Source organism: Bos javanicus, chromosome 28 (assembly GCF_032452875.1).
Source record: "Bos javanicus breed banteng chromosome 28, ARS-OSU_banteng_1.0, whole genome shotgun sequence".
In the NCBI taxonomy this organism is placed as follows: domain Eukaryota; kingdom Metazoa; phylum Chordata; class Mammalia; order Artiodactyla; family Bovidae; genus Bos; species Bos javanicus.
The window spans coordinates 24,096,664-24,117,613 of NC_083895.1; the positions used below are offsets into that span (position 1 = coordinate 24,096,664).

A 20,950-nucleotide genomic window follows, 5' to 3' on the forward strand; every position below is an offset into this window, starting at 1 on the left:
TTAAAATCTTCATGACTTTTCACCAAAAGTTTGCCACAGTGATTGAAATACTTGAGTTTGACACACACAAACAGCCCATACTAATGATACTTTTTGTCTGTTTCTGGAGCTCAAGATTCTGTCACCAAAACTAGATAACAGCTTCACATAGATGGAAATTTAGGAACAAAAAATAATTTTTCCTAATAATATTCTCCATAGACTATAGACTTTTTCACAAAGAATAACATTTTTCACTTTTTTCTCTTGCAGACATCAGATCTTAAAACTTTGATAATACTTCCATGCATTTACCACTTTTTTATCTACAAAATACTTATATAGTTGGGGTATCATCTGAGCTTTTAGGTAATTTTGTGATTTAGATATAGGAGTATCATTCTCATTTATCAGAATAGAAAAAGTCTGAGGCCTATAGAGGCTGATTTGCTCAACATTATATGGACTGAATCCAGGTCTTCTAATTCTAAATTTAATTCAGTACTTTACCACCATCCATCTCTGTACACTAAAGTATCTTCCGAAATTGCTTTCCTTTGCGCAATAATACATAATAATTTTCTCAGAAAACTGGGTACATTCTATCACACATGGCAAGATTTCCTTGGAAATCTGTGTTTTGGTAAATTCAGTTTCGCAAATATCTTATTATGTGTTCATCATGGCCTCTCCCATCAGGGTCTGAAGAGAGCAACACAAAAAGCAAACATCTATACCTAACTATTCCAGGGTGTATTCCAGTTAGGCAATAACACTGATTTATATTTAACTTAACTCTTTCTTATAGAAATAGCATTGACTCAGTTTTACTTAGATCATGGTTCCAAATGCAGTGATATTTTACATCCTGCCATAATACAGGCAGAGTGTATCCCACAATCATTAGCATCAATTAACTACACATCCAAAGTATTTTATGCATAGATACATAAAAGAGCCTGGATACTCTATAGATTCTGCAGAGCAGATGACAAAGTTGGAACTGAAAATCCAAATGCATGAGCAGTTACCTTAGGCTTTTTTTTTTTTCTTCTTCTGGTAACAGGAAAGCACACATCAAAGAATTTCTTGCTCTTATTGCCATTTTAGGTTGAAGGTATTTTCCCTCTATGGTAATTCACACTACCTAAAAGCAACATGGGCAGAATCATGTCCAGGCATAAGGCAAAGCTGAGCAGCTGAACTTCTACAGCCCTTGTGGGTATCGTTATCTGTGAAACTCAGAAAAGACAAAAACCAGCTCAAGACTGGACAGCTAGTGAGTGACAGGTCTACTTGACTTTTAAGTCTAGAATTTAGTTCTATTTCATGGGACTTTGAGGAGGGTTAAATGAGAGTTCTCAACCAATTGAGAACAAACCCCAAACTCTACAGCTCTGGGATGTAGCGGTCAGTGAAGGAAACGGCAGATGAAACCATTTGTGGTTATAAGGTGCTTTAGCTAAGCCAGTTGCACACAGAGCACATGGCAGTGACCCCAAAGGTTTTAAGAATAAGAATAATAGCATAGTGTTTTATTTCACTTAATACAGTGACAGCGCCTTGATCTGAAAGCTCTAGCAGAGCCTCACTATATATAATGTGTTTTAACCTATGATGGTGACATACAGATGTGGATTAGGAACATGGTAATGCCAGGAGTTTCAGTATTAGATGCAGGAAGACTACCATAAATAGAAATTTCTACATGGGCCAAATATGCATGGAATGCTTGGGATTGGAGAAGTAACAAGGAAAAATCATTCTTTCTCTTTGTTTCCCAAAAGTTATCATCATGAGGAATTTGGGGGTCTTTTAACATTTCCCAATCCCTGGCCTTTAGATGCCTAAGAAAATCTTAAAAACCATTTTAAATTTTTGGTAGATGGTATCTATTTTGTTTTTTGTATCTATTTTAATTTTTGGTAGATGACTTGCAACTTGAGTCATAGGATTTCAAGCATAGCTGAATATAGTTTAAGGCTGCAATTATTAAAACTTACAACTAAACAAAGTTGCTATATATCACTATTAAAGGCAAGCCTAAGAGCTTCTGTATATATGATAATTAGTCATATATAGGCCATTTTTATAATGGTTATAATTATAATTATTTTCATCTAATTAATTCAAATGGATTTTTCTGTTTTCTTAATTCTTGAGTATCTATAAAGTGTCTGCTTAATATCCAGGATACACTCTCCTGATTCATTTGCTTGCATGATTAGTTTCTTTTCACACCCTTCAGCCTCATTCATTAAAAGGCAAAGATTCTGAGTCTGAAATTTTTCTATATCTGCTATCTAGTTAGGCCTGGATTATTATATGCCTACCATGCCTATACCAACCTCCAACCTTTCTTATTTTTGAGCCACATTTTTAGATGCTGCATGATTCTCATTCCAGTCTAGAAACATTGTGTGTGTGTGTGTGTGTGTGTGTGTGCATTAATACATTAGCAGCAGAGAATAGGAAGGCTGTTGCAAAAACTGAAGTGCAAAAACTGCACTACAGATCCTTTCAAAGGTCAACAATTGCTTGACGTGTTGAAGAAGATATAAAAATGATGTTCCACATGGGAAGGGATGAGGTGAGAGCTCAGACACATTACCTCCTGAAGTTTCTAGAGACAGGCCTTTACCATGGTCAATTTTAAAATAAAATCACATAGATGAATATAAGCTTTTCTTTATCAAATAAAGGAGGGGAAACAGAATATTGGTTAAGGAAAGAGGGCAGGCACCTTCGGTCAGCCCTATTTGAAATAATAAAATCTGCCTATGGGCTGGGTAGTATCATAGAACACTTTATAGCATATTCCATTTAATTCTGTCTCTGGTAAAAAGTCTGTGATGTTGGCATCATTAGCTCTGAAGCCCAGAGTAGATAAAAACTGTGCTCAAAAGACTGGATAGCTAGTAAGTGACAGGTTTCCCTGATTTTTAAGCCTAAGATGTGCTCCTTTGGGGAGAATTAAATGAGAGTTCCCAATGAACTTAGGATAAACCCCAAACTTCACATCATGGGCTGCCCACATCACCCAAATCACTTTCCTTTTACTCAAGTATGCTACAACCACGCTGATCTCACTTTCTAAAACCGTAAGATAAAACCCTTCAGCCTCAAGGCCTTGGCACTTGTGTTCTTTTCTGTAGTGTGTGTGTGGTGTTCTTTTCTCAGTTAGTCCAATGTCTGGCTCCTTCTCATCTTAAATCTCAGCTCAAATGTCATCAGCTCTGGGAGGCCTTCTCTGATCTATCTAAAGCCCTATAACACTTTGCATGAGTAATGATTTAGCCACTTGATTACTTATTTATTGTCTGTCACATTTATACAAGCCTTGGTCCATCAGATCAGATCAGATCAGTTGCTCAGTCGTGTCTGACTCTTTGCAATCCCATGAACTGCAGCACGCCAGGCCTCCCTGTCCAACACCAACTCCCGGAGTTCACCCAGACTCACGTCCATCGAGTCAGTGATGCCATCCAGCCATCTCAACCTCTGTCGTCCCCTTCTCCTCCTGCCCCCAATCCCTCCCAGCATCAGAGTCTTTTCCAATGAGTCAACTCTTCGCATGAGGTGGCCAAAGTACTGGAGTTTCAGCTTTAGCATCATTCCTTTCAAAGAAATCCCAGGGCTAATCTCCTTCAGAATGGACTGGTTGGATCTCCTTGCAGTCCAAGGGACTCTCAAGAGTCTTCTCCAACACCACAGTTCAAAAGCATTAATTCTTCGGCGCTCAGCCTTCTTCACAGTCCAACCCTCACATCCATACATGACCACAGGAAAAACCATAGCCTTGACTAGATGGACCTTTGTTGGCAAAGTAATGTCTCTGCTTTTGAATATGCTATCTAGGTTGGTCATAACTTTCGTATTTACATCTGTAACTCCAGAACCTGCTGTAATGTTGACATAAACACAAACAATATGTATGTGAACGAATAAAACAAAAAGCCTTATCAGAGTCAAGTATACATCTCAATCATATATATTAATCTCCCCCATTCTCCAGTTACTACAAGAAAGCAAATAACAGCAAAATAATGAATCATTTAATATTTCCCTTGTCCACAATGTGTGATCCATTACAATGAGAGGCTCTTGGAGTTTGTCCTTACTTCAGTTCTTGAGTGTGAGACACATGCAAACAAATACTCTAATCCTCCTTGTCCCAGATCTCAGATCTATAGGAGAACTGAATCAAAAGTAAGGAGAAACACATATACATACATAAACAGGGTTACCAGTCTCTGCAGGCTACTCAGGCTCCGCCAGTGACAGAAAACATCACTTTGGAGACTTCTGTTTAGTCATAGCTTACATCTCATAATTCCTCCCAGACATAAACAGAGAACATGAGCAAGTGAAGCTGGCCCAGGGAGAGCACTAATCATAGAAGCATACATGATCCACAGAAAGGGGAAAGCTCCACCCCAGCTCCAGCTATCAACGGGTGATGAGATCTTGGTTTAACAGGACTCAATGCTGTGAAAAACTCTTTTTTTTTTTTTTCTTATTTAAGGAGAGACCAAAAATTGAATTTTTATGCAAAAATCTATTTCTAGATAGTAAAGATTAATTTTTTAAAGAAATTTCTATTTGAAACAAAATGGATGGATTTGGAGGGTATTATGCTTGGTGAGGTCAGATAGAAAAAGACAAATACTATATGTTAGAACGTATATGTGGAATCTAAAAAATTAAAAATAAATAGTGAATATAGCAGGAAAGAAACAGACTCACAGATATAGAGAATGAAGCAGTGGTTACTAGTGACAAGAGGGAAAGGAGGAGGTACAAGGTAGAGACAGGGGATTAGAGACATAGAATCTTATGAATAAAATATATAAGCTGCAGGAATATATTTTACAACACAGGGAATAGAGCTAATATTTTATAATAACTATAAATGGAGTATAATCTCTAAAGATTTTGAATCACTATGTTGTATACCTGAAAATAACATTGTAAAGCAAATATATTTTAATAAAAAAATTAAATATCATGTGTCGAAAAATCCGTGGAGCTACCACTAACCACAGCTTTTCCTAATCATTCTCTGGTACCATTTTGTCCTCTTCCTCTGTCCTCAAGAAGTTCTTGAGTGACAGAGGTGAAAACTTAATTCAAATGTACTTTGGATAAGATCTCAATTTTCTCCATTGAGAATACAGGATATTAAATTTTTCAACTTCTCTGAGCTGAAAGCTGAAGCCATAAAATTTTAAATTTGAGATATTATTGATCAAAAAGAGAACAATTAAGGCTAAATTTCCTTACAGGGAATAAAATACCATTAATAATGTATTGTTTGGAGAAAAAGCAATTAGTGTTCAAAATTTTTCAAGATTGAAACCAATAGTTACATATAAATTTCAGACAAATTTTGGTAGTTTGGGATGAAAATAAGAATAAGAATGCAAAAGTCCAATTTAAAAACAAATCACAACATAAGCAAGCATCTGCTCTTGCTATTAATTACTTAATATATATGCAAAATTCAAGCCCATTAAAAAGAAAAGGAAAGCACCATTCCTAGAAAGAAACTTATGCTGAGTAGTGTGTTCTGTTTTTACTTTTTCATGGGCTGTACATTCATCTCAAGAAGATATGGAAAGAACTGAAAAAGGGAAAGGTCAAAATTTTCAAAAGTAATTAATGGTGAACTATGGTGATTTATATTATTTAAATATATATATTCAACTGAGCACAAAAGAATTGATGCTTTTGAATTGTGGTATTGAAGAAGACTCTTGAGATTCCCTTGGACTGCAAGGAAATCAAACCAGTCAATCCTAAAGGAAATCAGTCCTGAATAGTCATTGGAAAGACTGATGTTAAAGCTGAAACTCCAATACTTTGACCACCTGATGCGAAGAACTGACTCATGGAAAAGACACTGATGCTGGGAAAGATTGAAGGCAGGGGGTGAAGAGAATGACAGAGGATGAGATGGTTGGATGGCACCACTGACTTAACATGAGTTTAAGCAAGCTCCAGGAGTTGGTGATGGACAGGGAAGCCTGGCGAGCTGCCTCCATGGGGTCGCAAAGAGTCAGACATGGCTGAGTGACTGAAATGGAATGAACTGATGGTGATTTATTGATCAATTTTACTGAAAATTGTGCATTGTGTCTTTTTTTTTTTCCATTATAAATAAGTAATTTCTCTTTTAGCTACAAATATTTAGTGAGTGAATAGTGGCTTTATAGAAATTTCAGTAATCCCAATCCTAACATTACAACTTGTAATGACTAAAGAATGCATTCACTATCCTGTTCTCATTCTGTTATTAATAATAACAGCTACCTGAATGAGGTGCAAAATATGGGTCAGATTTGTGTAAGGGGTTTTGTATATTCTACTTTTTTTTAATTTTATTTTATTTTTAAACTATAATATTGTATTAGTTTTGCCAAATATCGAAATGAATCCGCCACAGGTATACCTGTGTTCCCCATCCTGAACCCTCCTCCCTCCTCCCTCCCCATACCCTCCCTCTGGGTCGTCCCAGCGCACCAGCCCCAAGCATCCAGTATCATGCATTGAACCTGGACTGGCGACTCGTTTCATACATGGTATACATGTTTCAGTGCCATTCTCCCAAATCTCCCCACCCTCTCCCTCTCCCACAGAGTCCATAAGACTGATCTATACATCAGTGTCTCTTTTGCTGTCTCGTACACAGGGTTATTGTTACCATCTTTCTAAATTCCATATATATGCGTTAGTATACTGTATTGGTGTTTTTCTTTCTGGCTTACTTCACTCTGTATAATAGGCTCCAGTTTCATCCACCTCATTAGAACTGATTCAAATGTATTCTTTTTAATGGCTGAGTAATACTCCATTGTGTATATGTACCACAGCTTTCTTATCCATTCATCTGCTGATGGGCATCTAGGTTGCTTCCGTGTCCTGGAGTTAAATGACAAATTTGAATGCAAACTATATTTGAACCAACTCAGAGTTAAGTGGCTCCAAATGTTTTATTTCCCATCAATGTATGTGTGTAATTACATGTTGTTATTTGAAAATCAATAATCATTAAATGAGTGTTTACATACAACTTGATAATTACTTCTGGTATTTCAGATATATACCAAAAAATGTGTTACTAACTTGCTTAAATTTCAGGCCAGATGTGATAGAAAAGGCTGAGATTGATAAAAACCAACTTAAGAATTTCTTGTTAACTCACATTCTGATCCAAAGAGAAAATTATTCTGTAATGTTCTGCCTTCTAGACAAAATTATAAGTTTATTCTTCTAAGTACTGGAAAAGCTAAAGCCTATATTCCTAAGAGCATGATAAAAATCTAAAACATAAAAGCAAGTAAATGATATTCTTATGCCAGTCTTTGAAAAGATTTTAACGTCAGTCACCCTTTTGTTCCCCTCATCTTAAAACAACCTATTTAACTTAAAATACTCAATTTAGATTTCAATTATCCAGTCAACAGGTAAGTATTTTTAAAATACTGCATACAGATTTACCTTGTCTGAGCCAAAATCTGTGAAGTTTTCTCATAAACTGCTGACTACAGAATAAATTTCATTATATATAACTTTTATTTAAACAGAAGTAAATAACAGAATGATTAGTGATATTAAAACTAGTTTTGAGATAGATAAAAGCATATAAAATATAGACATTATCAAGAGCAGAATAGTTAACTTTTGCATCATTCTCAAAATATAATCTTATTTCTTTCAGAAATTTGTACTTATACTAACAGCAAATTTTTAATCAGTATAGGCTAATGATCAGTTAGACAATGTAATGAAATTCACATACCAAATTTCAGGTATGGAAAGATTGCATTAAATACATTAAAATAAAGAGAAAATAAGAATATTCTGAATAAGTATTCAGTAGTTTAATATATGAGTGTCCAGTGCATGCCTTTCAATAACAGTGTTTTTTCTCATAATAAATTTATAGTTAGTTAAATTTTGTCATTTCTACTAATCCTCAGTTTATTTGGGGTTGTTCATCATACAGTTTTATAGAAATACTTGTAAACAGTACTAGATTCCTTTTAAATTTATCCAATTAGTGAGGTTTAATGTCAAAGACATGAACAGTCAAGCAATGTATAGTGATTTATTTCTAAGGTGTTCTGTAGAAAATGATATTTGAATTTTCCATTAGCCAAGGTAATGAAAACAATCTCCAAAAGCTCCTGGTGATTTTTATGAAATGAAACAATAGAGAGAGGTATTTAATCATATTCAATAATGCATTTTTCTTTTATTTCATAAAGTATGATATTTATCAAGTCCATACATTTTAGGAACTATGTGAACTATATACTAGAAGAAATGTAAAAGAGGCAGAAAGCACTGTGGAGTATACTTGGAAGTACTCCTTGGAAAGTTTTAAATTCACCTACAGACCCCTCTCTGCATGGAAGTCCTTATTTCCTTTGCTCATGAAGCTTCTTTGCAGCTGACCCAGTGGGATATCACGGTTTTACTTTGCCATTTGTCCCTGAAACCAAGTCATCTATGAATAGTCCATGAAGTCAGCAGGGTAAGGTCATTTGCAGACACAGTTGCTGAGTTAGAAAAATAATTATACAAATATAAATACAAATATATATTTATATATATATTCTAATTTGGATAAATGATATATTATTATAAAATAATTCATATTCTATATTCCCGGTGGTCACTAACAATTTCCATACCTGTGTGCATGTCTTTAAGTCTCGTGCACCTGTCTTTCTTTCTATTCTGCTCTTGTGATCATCTGAAACCAATTACTCCAGTCTCCCTTCATTTTAATCTGATTGTTCCCATTTACCTTTGTGAACTTCAAACTTCCTCTCTGATCTCTACACACCACATACTGTTCTTCATCTATGTCATCCCTCAACCTATGTCTTCCATGTGATGTATTTTCAGGCTTCTAAGTCTCCCTATTCTCTAAAAACTAACTTAGACACCCCCTTCTCCAAAAATGTTTCCATGCTTAGATGGGAGCAATATCACCCTCTCTAGAAGTGCCAAGTTCTGGAATGCATATATGAGTGCTCTTTGGAGCTTCTTATAACGCAGTCACCAGGCTCCATTCCCAGGTGTTTGGTGAAATGATTCTGATGCAAGCCATAAGATAACATATTTTGAAAACAAATCACTAGCTCAAAACTTCTCTGAGTCCCAGTGGTAAATTGATTTTCACATTATTGCGTCTTAAAGGAAGAACTATTTTTTCTTAACTCCTCACTAACTTGTAGTCCTGAAGTCTTTGAATTACATCTGAAAAAAGAGGTAGCAAATGCTTACCAAATTAGACTCTTAAAAAATGCATTTCTAGGTTTGACAATAAATCTACTTTTTGTACATGTAATTTTGGGCAAGTTATTTAGCTTTTCTAAGCCTCAAATAGCTGAACTATAAATTGGGGGTCATAATGTCAGAGATTAGAGCTCTATTCTTTACTTGTATTTTCATAAGGGAATTTTTTGTCATTGTTTCTGTTGTGTAGCTGTTAGGTTGTGTAGGACACTTTTGTGACTCCATGGACTATAGCCTACCAGGCTCTTCTGTCCATGGAATTTCCCAAGCAAGAATACTGGAGTGGGATACTATTTCCTTAAAAAAACACTAAGGGATTAACATTCCCTATCCCATAATACCTACTTATTTATTCAATATTCAGTCTCCCTTCTGTAGTAACAGAACCCTAATACATCCAGAAACAATATACCCAACTATTGTAAAATTAAAGTCTACATAGCATGTCCACCTTCCAGCTAGAAGTGCCCATATGATATTGATCAGTGAAATGAATATGCAATTCACTGGGAAGAAGTGCTGAGAAACCTCTTTATATAATGAGTGTGTTTGGGGAGTGGCGGTTGGGCTGTGCAGATATACACTAACCTCACTCATACAATTTTGCCTTTTTTTATTCCTATAGCATGGAACATGAGCATGATTGTTTAGGCAGCCATATTTTAAATTCAAGGGCAAGTCCAAAAGACTCAGTATCCTTACTCTGATATCCTAAGGCCAGTAAATCATGTACTCCAAAATTCTTATCATGTAACTAAAACATGCTGTTTAAGTCACTAGGAGTGTCAGTTACTAATTGTTCAGTTGCCAAGTGGTGTCTGACTCTCTGTTACCCCATGAACTAGAACACAACAGGCCTCCTTATCTTCCTAAGTTTTCTCAAAATCATGTCTAATGAGTCAGTGATACCATCCAACCATCTCATCCTCTGTCACCCCCTTCTCCTCTTACCCTCAGTCTTTCCCAGCATAGTACTCAAATGCAATTTCTAACTGAAACAATTTTCTTCCACTCCTTACTCCTATTCTTCAAATATAGTTCGTATATATTTGTAAGAGTGAGGAAATACTCTATTTACACATAACCTTGTTTATCTGCTCCCTTTGGTGAGAATAGATATTCATTTTGTGACTAAAGCTGAATGGGGGAGTTTAATTCTGAGGAAATACAATTAAGAAGGCCATTAGGAGTTTAGTTTATTCATAGAGTTCATTGCATTCTCAAATCCAACTTTCCAGTAATAAAGTTGGCATTTTGAGCCATCATCAAGCCTAAATTTTATTCATACTGTGGGATTGTTGTGAAGTTTAACATAGCATTGAGTATAAATGTCTGGTCCAGCACCTGACACATAAGTATTTGCTACATTTGCTAAGTATAATCATGATCATCGTTACCATCCTCATTATGAAAATTATATTTAACCAGTGAGTCTTTTCTGTTTTGCTGGCTTTAAGTTCAGTTCAGTTCAGTTCAGTCATTCAGTTGTGTTTGATTCTTTGTGACCCCATGGACTGCAGAATGCCAGGCTTCCCTGTCTATCACAAACTCCCAGAGCTTACTCAAACTCATGCCCATTGATTTGGTGATGCCATCCAACCATTTCATCTTCTGTCATCCCCTTTGCCTCCTGCTTTAACTCTTTACCAGCATCAGGGTCTTTTCAAATGAATCAGTTCTTCACATCAGATGGCCAAAGTATTGGAGTTTCAGCTTCAGCATCAGTCCTTCCAAAGAACACCCAGGACTGATCTCCTTTAGAAAGGACTGGTTGGATCTCTTTGCAGTCCAAGGGACTCTCAAGAGTCTTCTCCAACACCACAGTTCAAAAGCATCAATTCTTCAGCGCTCAGCTTTCTTCACAGTCCAACTCTTACATCCATACATGACCACAGGAAAAACCATAGCCTTAACTAGACGGACCTTTGTTGGCAAAGTAATATCTCCGCTTTTTAATATGCTATCTAGGTTGGGCATAACTTATTTTATAAGGAGCAAGCGTCTTTTTAATTTCATGTCTGCAGTCACCATCTGCAGTGATTTTGGAGTCCAAAAAATTAAGTCTGGCACTGTTTCCATTGTATCCCCACCTATTTGCCATGAAGTGAAGGGACCAGATGCCATGATCTTAGTTTTCTGAATGTTGAGCTTTAAGCCAACTTTTTCACTCTCCTCTTTCACTTTCATCAAGAGGCTCTTGAGTTCTTCACTTTCTGCCATAAGGGTGGTGTCATCTCAACATCAGAGGTTGTTGATATTTCTCCCAGAAATCTTGATTCCAGCTTGTGCTTCATCCAGCCATGCATTTCTCATGATGTACTCTACATATAAGTTAAATAAGCAGGGTTAAAAATATACAGCCTTGGTGTATCCCTTTCCCGATTTGGAACCAGTCTGTTGTTCCACATCCAGTTCTAACTGTTGCTTTTTGACCTGCATACAGATTGCTCGGGAGGCAGGTCAGGTGGTCTGGTATTCCATCTCTTTAAGAATTTTTTACAGTTTGCTTTGATCCACACAGTCAAAGGCTTTGGCATAGTCAATAAAGCCGAAGCAGATGTTTTTCTGGAACTCTCTTGCGTTTTGGATGATCCAACGAATGTTGGCAATTTGATCAATGGTTCCTCTGCCTTTTCTAAATCCAGCTTGAACATATGGAAGTTCATGGTAAACGTACTGTTGAAGCCAGGCTTGGAGAATTTTGAGCCTTACTTTGCTAGCATGTGAGAAGAGTGGAAATGTGTCATAGTTTAAGCATTCTTTGGCATTGCCTTTCTTAGGGATTGGAATGAAAAGTGACCTTTTTAAGTCCTGCAGCCACTGCTGAATTTTGCAAATTTGCTGGCATATGGACTGCAGCACTTTCATGGTATCATCTTTTAGGATTTCAAATAACTCAACTGGAATTCCATCACTTCCACTAGCTTTGTTCCTAGTGATGCTTCCTCAGGCCCACTTGACTTCACATTCCAGAATGTCTGGATCTAGGTGAGTGATCACACCATCATGATTATCTGGATCATGAAGATATTTTTTGTATAGTTCTTTTTTGTATTCTTGCCACCTCTTCTTAATATGTTCTGCTTCTGTTAGATCCATACCATTTCTGTCCTTTATTGAGCCCATCTTTTCATGAAATGTTCCCTTGGTACCTTTGATTTTCTTGAAGAGATCTCTAGTCTTTCCCATTGTATTGTTTTCCTCTATTTCTTGCATTGATCACTGAGGAAGGTTTTTTTTTTTTTTTATCTTTCCTTGCTATTCTTTGGAACTCTGCATTCAGATGGGTAGATCTTTCCTTTTCTCCTTTGCCTTTAGCTTTTCTTCTTTTCTCAGCTATTTGTAAGGCCTCCTCAGACAACTGTTTTGCCTCTTTGCATTTCTTTTTCTTGGGTAGAGATGGTCTTGATCACTGCCTCCTGTACAATGTCATGAACCTTCGTCCATAGTTCTTCAGGTACTCTATCAGGTCTAATCCCTTGAATCTATTTGTCCCTTCCACTGTATAATCATAAGGGATTTGATTTAGGTCATATCTGAATGGTCTAGTGGTTTTCCCTACTGTCTTCAATTTAAGTCTGAATTTGGCAATAAGTAGTTCATGATCTGAGCCACAGTCAGTTCCTGGTCTTGTTTTTGCTGACTCTTCTCCAACTTTGGCTGCAAAGAATATAATCAGTCTGATTATGGGGTTGACCATCTGATGATGTCCATATGTAGATTCTTCTCTTGTGTTGTTGGAAGAAGGTGTTTGCTATGACCAGTGCCTTCTCTAGGCAAAACTCTATTAGTGTTTGCTGAGCTTCATTCTGTACTCCAAGGCCTAATTTGCCCATTACTCCTGATATTTCTTGACTTCCTATTTTTGCCTTCCAGTCACCTATAATGAAAAGGACATCTTTTTTTGGGTGCTAGTTCTAAAAGGTCTTGTTGGTCTTCATAGAATTGTTCAACTTCAGCTTCTTCAGCATTACTAGTTAGGACATAGACTTAGATTACTGTGATATTGAATGGTTTGCTTGGAAATGAACAGAGATTATTTTATCATTTTTGAGATTGCATGCAAGTACTGCATTTTGGACTGTTTTTTTTTTCTTTGATTATAATGGCTACTCCATTTCTTCTAAGGGATTCTTGCCCACAGAAGTAGATATAATGGTCATCTAAGTTAAATTCACCCACTCCAGTCCATTTTATTTTGCTGATTCCTAAAATTTTGTGTTCACTCTTGCCATCTCCTGTTTGACCACTTCCAATTTACCTTGATTCCTGGATCTAACATTCCAGGTTCCTATGAAATATTGCTTTTTCAGGATTGGACTTTACTTTCATCACCAGTCATATCCACAACTGGGTTTGTTTTTGATTTGGTTCTATCTCTTCATTCTTTCTGGAATTATTTCTCTACTGATCTCCAGCATCATATTGAATACCTACCAATCTGGGGAGTTCATCTTTCAGTGTCCTATCTTTTTGCCATTTCATACTGTTCATGGGGTTCTCAAGGCAAGAATATTGAAGTGGTTTGCCATTCCCTTCTCCAGTGGACCATGTTTTGTCAGAACTCTCCACCATGACCCATCCATCTTGGGTGGCCCAACAGGGCATGGCTCATAGTTTCATTGAGTTAGACAAAGCTCTGGTCATGTGATCAGATTGGCTAGTTTCCTGTGATTGTGGTTTTCATTCTGTCTGCTCTCTGATGAAAAAGGATAAGAGGCTTATGGAAGCCTCCTGATGTGAGAGACTGATTGCAGGGGAACATAGGTTTTATTCTAATGGGCAGGCCCATGCTTAGTAAATCTTTAGTCTGATTTTCTATTGATGGGCGGGGCTATGTTTCCTCCCTGTTATTTGATCTGAGGCCAAACTATGGTGGTGGTAGTGAAGATAATGGTGACTTCCTTCAAAAGGTCTCATGCATGCACTGCTACATTCAGTACCCCCAACCTTGCAGCAGGCCACCGCCATCCCACGCCTCTGCCAGAGATTCCCAGACACTCACGGGGAAGTCCGGGTCAGCCTCTTGTGGGGTCACTCCTTTCTCCTGGGTCCTGGTGCGCACAAGGTTTTGTTTGTATCCTCCAAGAGTCTGTTTCCCCAGTCCAGTGTAAGTTCTGGCGGCTCTATGGTGGGGTTAATGGCAACATCCTCCAAGAGGGCTTATGCCATACCCAGGTCTACTGCACCCAGAGCCCCTGCCCCTGCAGCAGTCCACTGCTGACCCGTACCTCCACAGGAGACACTCAAACACAGTTCTGTCTCAGTCTCTATGAGGTCTCTGGGTCCTAGTCGGCACAAGGTTTGTTCGAGCCCTCTGGGCATTTCTGGCGGGTATGGGGTTTGATTCTGAACATGATTTTGCCCCTTCTACGATCTTGCTGGGGTTTTCCTTTGCCCTTGGGCATGGGGTATATCCTTAAAGTCACTCCAGCACCACAGCTGCTGCTGGCTTTAGACTGTCATTTTAATTCCTTCAAATCTTTGTCTAGTTGTAATCTCTGGGTTGGTTTTACCATGTTCCTAGGACTTCCCTCAGGGCTCACATGGTAAAGAATCTGCCTGTAATGTGGGAGACCCGGTCAAGAAGATTCCCTGAAGAAGGAAATGTCAATCCAACTCCAGTATTGCAGCCTAGAGAATGCCATGTACAGAGGAGGCTGGCAAGCTACAGTCCATGGGGTCACAAAAAGTAAGACATGACTTAGCAACTGACACTTATTTTTTCCCATTCATATACTTCTTTTTCTTGCCTGTTTGATTCTAATTTTCCTGCTCCTTGTCTGTTGGCACATTGCTCCCTTTGATGTGTATTTTGCTTTAAATAATGTATAAGTAAAATATGTTAAAACAACCACCATACCATCTTTAACATAAGAGACATTCAACCAATGTAAGTTGAATGGAATCATATAAATCCTTGTCTTAGCTTTTTCAGTTCCTTATCCCTTTGGCTAATTCCAGAGCCCTTGGCCACCAGCTGTCCTGGTGAGCATGGTATATTCACAGTTTGAATCTCTGCATATCACTAAAACTTTGGTGCATGCCTTGGTTCCCTCTTCCTTCCTCTATCTTGAGACTTTCTGTTCCCAACCTTAAAAAAAAAAATCCAAAAACACATTTCTCTTTTATATATAATATTCTATGTCTTCTGATATACCTATAAATATTTTGACCTCATGATTTAACAGATACTTCTAATATCATACAAAAGGGACATATTGTTAAATATGCACAAGGCAAGAAACAGATAGAAATAAGGAATAACACAAAATGAAAGAAATAGCTACACACTCAAGTATTCTCACCTGGAGAATCCCATGGACAGAGGGAGCCTGTGTGGCTACCGTCCATTGGGTCACAAGATTTGGACATGACTGAGTGACTAAACCACCACCACAAAATGAAGTATATACTGGTATTTTAGATGAAATAGCTGAGAAAAAGACTCTTTTATGCAAAGAAGTGGACAAATATAAGCATCTTCCAAGCTTATGAACTCTTATAATCACATTTACATTATTTATTATCAGGTCTCTGAAAGCAATAGCTTCGCCTTCCAGACAAAGGTCACCATGAACAGCTGGTTAGGCTCTTATTGTACAACTGGAGAGGACTCTGTTCACAGAGACTAGGATGTAAATAAGGTCCCTCAGAATTGTTCCACATGGTAGTGAAACTCTAGACTCTGCCTCAATGATTTTTAATTGATTGGGGCCATATTTTTGAAGAGATAGAAAATAAAATTTAGATTTGAAAAACAAATCAATTATTTTACATTGGAAGACCTTTATACAAATAATCATTCAGAGAAAATCATGTTTAGTTTTGGGGATCAGAATTTTATCCATTTTATTAAGTAACTAGATAAATAAAATAATAATTAGAAATAAGTAGCATACCTTGGAAGATTGCTGATGTTTAAAGGTTGTTGGAGAAACAGGGTTGGACTCATTGGTAATCTTTAAAAGTAACTTACAGTGTATTGTAAAATATTGGTAAAACAGAAAGTGAAAACTGAAATAAAACTCTTAGTTTGTTTCAGAGTCATTCAACTGATTATCAATGGTTCTACTTATATTTCTTCTTAATGTTTTCTTATACTATCAGTAGTTAATTGCACATGGAGAAGGCAATGGCACCCCACTCCGGTACTCTTGCCTGTAGAATCCCATGGACGGAGGAGCCTGGTAGGCTGCAGTCCATGGGGTCGAGAAGAGTCGGACACGACTGAGCAACTTCACTTTCACTTTTCACTTTCATGCATTGGAGAAGGAAATGGCAACCCACTCCAGTGTTCTTGCCTGGAGAATCCCAGAGACGGGGGAGCCTGGTGGGCTGCTGTCTATGGGGTTGCAAAGAGTTGGACATGACTGAAGCGACTTAGCAGCAGCAGCAGTTAATTGCACACAGTGTTTTTTACAACTTGTAGTGAATACTCTTTTATAAGAATTATTTAAATGTTAAGATTTAAATTTCAAAATACTACTTTTCCTAATCAAAAGCATAACATATTTTATAAACTCTAAGTGTGATTTTTCTTTTACCAAAGTACTTTGTGTGCATACCAATACAATATTGTAAAGTTAAATAAAATTAAAAAAAAAATAAACTTTTTAAAAAGTCTTTATTTTTAAACAAATGTATTTTAACATTTGCCTCTCACTACCAGAAAGCTCCAAATAATACTTTTTGATTATGCTGAAGTAGTGAAAATATGCATTTGCCATGAGTTTTCTAATGCTCAGGCTATAATATCTGACCTTGGTTTCTTGTCCAAAATTGTGAACACCAGATACAAGGATTTACATTTGAAAATAGAAGCAACCTGAAAGTCTATGATGAAGTGAATATTGTTGATTGAATTCCACAGAAAAAGACTGACAAATCCCCAGTTATTCACCTCTCTTTTTATGTTTTTCTGCATTCTCTAAACTGTTCTTTCATTTAATTTTTTTTATTTAATATATTTAGTTTCTGCTTGCAACCAAACTATCCTCCATGAAAACAGGTAAACAAGAAACTTCTTATCATTTTATCTACTCCAGTCAAAAAAGCCAGTGGAACTGGCAAATCACATTGTTGTTGTCGTTTAGTCACGTCAGTCATGTCTGACTCTTGCGTGACCCCCATGGAGTGTAGCTCATCAGGCTCCTCTGCCCATGGGATTTCCCAGGCAAGAATACTGTAGTGGGTTGCCATTTCCTTCTCTAGGGATCTTTCCAACTCAGGGATCAAACTCGTGTCTCCTGCATTACAGGTGGATTCTTTACCACTGAGCCACCTGGGAAGTCCAACATATCACATTACTGCTATAATAAGTTTATTAAAGAATGTTTTGCACATGGCATTTCATTGCTTAGCTTTTAATGACTTGTTATTGCCTCTAAATAAGAGCTTTTTGAAGTTGGCATTACTAGTATTTGATAAAAACTCAAACAAGTTGAGCAGTCTGTTAAAGAAACATGTTGTTTAGAAACAGAGCTTGAAACCCAGAACTATTAGCTCCTGAAGCCATACTTTTTATTAAAAAGGAAACATGATTAACATATCTGTATAGAACTTCAAATTGTATAACACTTTCCCAGAATTTACAATTATATTCAAAAGAACCCTGAGGGAAAATGTATATAGCATTTATGTCTATCTTATTCACTCAAGAAATGTACTGATCTCTTGTCGTGATCATCTTGTCCACAGTTATAAATAAAGATAAAACAATTCTGGATCCTATCAAGCTTACCTAACAGTGGACAAGCATGAAAGCAATACATAAACATACATTTCCAGTCAGGAAAAAGTATTCCAAAGGTGAAGAATAGAGTGCCAACCACTGTAAATTATCTGAGATTTTGAAAAAAGGTAACAACTTATTCTGTCCCAGTTTCATGGATACTGGCAGGAGACCTGAGATTCTGAGGTCAGAAACAAAGGACAGTTTCTGCTCACAGCAATAGCAGTACCGAGAGTAGCAGCATGGAAACAATTTCTCAATTGTTTAAGAAACAATCAATCTCCTTCCAGCCTTTGAAGGAGAATCATAGTCCCTCAGCCCTGGAAGATCTGGCCATTCTGAACTACTCTTGGCACTGATTGAAGCCAGCATGGTGTCACTCTGGACACATACTCCACAGTCATATGCAAGCTAGAAGCTCTGAAAAAAAGAGTTTTGGGGAAGAATTATTGCTGAAAGCCCTGGAGATTTTTCCCACTCACACTTTTAATCAGTGAGCCCATTATAACTTTTCTCAGTTTCCACATGGTAAAAAAAACAAAGAGGGACAGGTGACATCTCCAAACACAGTGAATCATATCCCAGGAAATGGAGCCTAAGCATTGGGAAACCACTTATTTTATAATGTGCAGTGTGACTGCAGCCATGAAATTAAAAGACGCTTACTCCTTGGAAGAAAACTTATGACAAGCCTAGATAGCATATTGAAAAGCAGAGACATTACTTTGCCATCAAAGTCAAGGCTATAGTTTTTCCAGTGGTCACGTATAGATGTGAGAGCTAGACTGTGAAGAAGGCTGAGCACCGAAGAATTGATGCTTTTGAACTGTGGTGTTGGAGAAGACTCTTGAGAGTCCCTTGGACTGCAAGTAGATCCAACCAGTCCATTCTCAAGGAGATCTCCCCTGGGATTTCTTTGGAAGGAATGATGCTGAAGCTGAAACTCTAGTAGTTTGGCCACCTCATGTGAAGAGTTGACTCATTGGAAAAGACTCTGATGCTGGGAGGGATTGGGGGCAGGAAGAGAAGGGGACGGCAGAGGATGAGATGGCTGGATGGCATCACCGACTCGATGGATGTGAGTCTGAGTGAACTCTGGGAGTTGGTGATGGTCAGAGAGGCCTGGTGTGCTGCAATTCATGGGATCGCAAAGAGTCGGACACGACTGAGCGACTGAACTGAACTGAACTTAATCCTATGTGACCTTTACTATAGCAATAAACATTATCTTTATTATACTAAACTATGAATCAAAGATCTAACTTTTACTAAAGAGATGTACAACCTCTATCTTTCTAGTCTGTTTGCAAAACAAATATTCTTAAAAAGATAACCCATGGTCAAAAGTTCAGTTTGAAGAGCTGGTATTTGTAACATGCCATACCAGAGAAGAGGGAGCTCCAGAAATCTCTACCTGGACCTCCTTTGACTAAAAATGCCATCACAAAACATTGCAAAGACAAATTCTCAGGGAAAGAGCATTCAGAAATTCTCAGTTCTGAACATTTGGAAAGGGTCCTCTGATCTTTAGCACACACTAAATATTGCTAACAGTACATCATCAGGTCCATTTTAGTGTCACCTGAGGGGAAAAAGAGATTTTTACCAAAATATGGAGACTTGAGTTAAAGAGGAATTACATGGGGCACTTGTCAAAAATGGAAAGACAGATTTTAATGAGCTACTGTGGTATGGGAGAGAGACTTCAATTTAGAATTTAACTCAATATCACTGAAGCAAAGGTAGAGTTTTCAAGTGCTGGACTGAGATTATATTAATAGAAAATTATCTGAGGATATTAGTTAATGTGTTTAGTCCATCTGTCTTTGCTAACTGGTGCTGACTAAAGAGGTCCCTTTCTTCCCACAGAGGGAAACAAGGGCTCTACATTTCTTACTGTATTTCAAAGGGGTAGTTCCCAGTCTTTGGGAAAGGAATTCCTGGGTCATACAATTGGCCCAAAGCCAGGAGAAAATTTACATCTCAAAGGGTAGAAAAACAATTTACAATGGCAAGCTTTTTAAAGTAAATATTCTGAGAAAAGTGAAGTCGAAGACAACAAGAAACCTATCTAAACTGTAGTAAAGCTGGGAGGGGAATGTTACGATTGTCTTGGTCATTGTACTTGGAGGTACGTCTCATTAAAGGCACTATTCCCAAGGGGAGAGGGAGACAGCAGGGAGCTTCTTTCCCAAACTGAGATCTCTCACAGCCTTTCTGGGCTTCCCAGGTGGCGCTAGTGGTAAAGAATCCGCCTGCCAATGCAGGAAACATAAGAGATGCTGGGTTAGATCCCTGGGTGGGGAAGATACTCTGGAGTAGGTAATGACAACCTGCTCTAGCATTGTTGCCTGGAGAATCCTCTGAGCAAAGAAGTCTGGCAGGCTAAGGTCCATACGGTGGCAAAGTCAGACATGACTGAAGCAACTTAACACATACGCACATACGCATCTTGATTTTGTTTATTTCTGGCTTAGTTTTGACAGTTTTTCTTTCTGTGTTTTAATGGATAGAAGAAAAGTTCACATGAAATATGTGTTGAGCACCTTCTATGTGCAAATCTAAAAAGATAGAAATGATTCTCATTTCAAAGGACAGAAAATAGAATATAGCAGTAGAAGTGGTTGTTAATATTTATCTGCAGAAAAGAATTTTTTAATAGCTGTCTTCAATGAAAGAGTATTATGAGCAAGATATTCACCTTTTCTGCATCTAATCTGCAAGCTAACACACATGCAAATAAGTTTAGTTCAGATGAAGTCATAAGGGATGACCTCTCAACCCTGAGATGTTCAGTTATAAGAACTATGAAAGGGTATCCGAACAAGGTCCTGCTATTAGACATCAGTAAATCATCTGGTTGAGATACTAATCTGTTCATTTAAAAAAATGAGACAACCAAACAGTTTGAAATGGTGAGAGCAAAAT

The 20,950-nt window shown here is 37.5% G+C and overlaps 1 protein-coding gene and 1 long non-coding RNA gene across 6 annotated transcripts in view; one reads left to right on the forward strand and one right to left on the reverse strand.

Moving 5' to 3' along the window:
* Positions 1-20,950, reverse strand: part of CTNNA3 (catenin alpha 3) — a 1,922,060-nt gene that overhangs the window by 422,039 nt on the left and 1,479,071 nt on the right. The window lies entirely within an intron of this gene.
* LOC133240396 (uncharacterized) overlaps positions 4,318-20,950 on the forward strand; it is a 52,670-nt gene continuing 36,037 nt past the window's right edge. Inside the window, exon 1 of the long non-coding RNA XR_009734219.1 lies at positions 4,318-4,435. This is a non-coding gene — a long non-coding RNA (uncharacterized LOC133240396). The remainder of the gene's footprint in view (positions 4,436-20,950) is intronic.